This window comes from Olea europaea, unplaced genomic scaffold (genome assembly GCF_002742605.1).
Source record: "Olea europaea var. sylvestris unplaced genomic scaffold, O_europaea_v1 scaffold3282, whole genome shotgun sequence".
In the NCBI taxonomy this organism is placed as follows: domain Eukaryota; kingdom Viridiplantae; phylum Streptophyta; class Magnoliopsida; order Lamiales; family Oleaceae; genus Olea; species Olea europaea.
Genome location: NW_019251735.1, coordinates 23,844 through 25,884, shown reverse-complemented (window position 1 = coordinate 25,884; position 2,041 = coordinate 23,844).

Below are 2,041 nucleotides of genomic sequence, written 5' to 3'. Positions count from 1 at the left end.
CACATAGACTAAATCTGGGGGCCGTTTCTGGAGTTTCTTGTTTTCTTTAAAACTCTTTTAGAACTTGATTTAGACGCGATATAAAAGCCTAAACTTGTTAGATTTTAGGCCAGAGCGCATTAGAAGGTAACAAAACACATCTTGAGAAGATTTTGAGGGAGATTAACGAAGGATTTCACGAAGATCATCAAGATTTCATGACCTGGTGAAGTTTTATCTTCAAGAAATCATATATTCTTTTATTTTCTCCATGTTGTGCCAAATATTCTTGTACTAGGAGATCGATGAACCAGTAATATGATCTTTGAATTTTTAATTTTTGCAATTCGACAACTAAACGCGCATTTGATTATTTGAATGACTTATATACATTACTTTCTTCCATAATTAAGTGCACGTAATTATGTGATGTTTAGTAATTTATTTCTTGCATTCGAGAGAAAAGAAGTAGATTTGACAAAGTACAAATTATCGCAGAGTCCAATAGGGGATAGAGATATACCCCTATGCTTTGTGTAAATCATTAAGTGCTCATAAAACCACATGCATTCTCATATATGTGCATCCGCCATAGGGATATAAGCTGGTGGTACATAAGAATGGGTGCAATATTGCTCGAGAGGGTGTTTTGGATAGACTTAGGAGCATTGATTCTTCAATAATTTAATCGTGTTGTCATATTGTGAAATTGGGGTTTTAGGTGATCATTAAATAGGAATTTGTGATCCTAGTGCGTTTAAATTTCATTGAGTAAATTCAACTTGCGTTCCAATCATCATATTGTATTCCAATTCATTTAGATACATTATTTTGCGTCCTTAATTCGTTCAACGATCATTTTAGTGAAATTAGGGTTTTCTATAATTAGGGTTTTGTTGAATTAGAGTTTTCTAGGTTAAAACTTCAATTTTGATAATTTCATTTCGGTTAAGGTTGAACTACTCAATTTCTGTAGGATAATATTCAGAACTCTAAATTTCACTTCTTACTTGTTAACGAACCGTACGCTTGTGGTAGGTTTAAATCGAAAGAAAAATTTCGTGAATAGCTCGCGTCACAAATGTTTGCTTAATTTATCACGGGCTCACACATGGTTTGATAGATTTTGAGAAGGGTTTGCTGCTAATCCTTTTCTGAATTTAATTGTCAACAATAACAATAAATAAAAGGTTTTATAGTTTCAGCACACTGTGAACGAGCAAACTGCAAATGGCACAAAAGCTGCATTGTTATTTAGTTTAAAAATAAGTTTCTTATTTGGATCAAATGAATTTGCAACTCCTTTCTATTGCATCTTTTTATTGGTGCTTTTAGTAAATAGGAAAACTAATAGATATCTACATAACTTTTTTCTTTCTAGCAAATTTATATATTCTTCCATTTTATCATTGAATAATTCAATTTCAGAAATACTTTAGCCTATTATAAGAAAAAAAAGAGAAGATATTGCACAAGGTTGGAGAAAGCAACTTTAGAACTTTTTGGAAAGAAATGGCTCACTTTCTTCCTCCTCATCGCTAAAGACTTTACTCCCAACAAGAATCAAAATAAGATTGAAATCACCCAGAGAAGGAAAAAAAATAGAAAAAAAATATTATATTTTCATCTTCAAATAATTACTTTATATCTTCTTTTCAAGAAACAGTCAATGTTGAGAAATGTAAGTAGGCATCTTCGTCTTTAGAGGATGAAGTGGAACTACAATATAATCATCTCTAGTTTCTGATCAATTGGTAGTTATTCTAATCACATGATAGACTCTTAGTTCATCTTCGGTGTCATTGCTCAAGTGATGGGCACATGCTTCTCAGCACCGATTTGTATAGAATTAGCACGACTAGCAGATTGTGAGAATCATCACAATTTCCTTTTATGCCCATCCATAAACTCGAATTAAAACAATTTCATCGTGGTAATACCGCCCTTATATCTTGAGAAGTCATGATTCATTACATTGTATCAAATTTTTAAAATTCCAACTTATTTAGATGAAACACAGGACAGTAGTTTTAATTACTGATAGTCATTATAAACAATACAT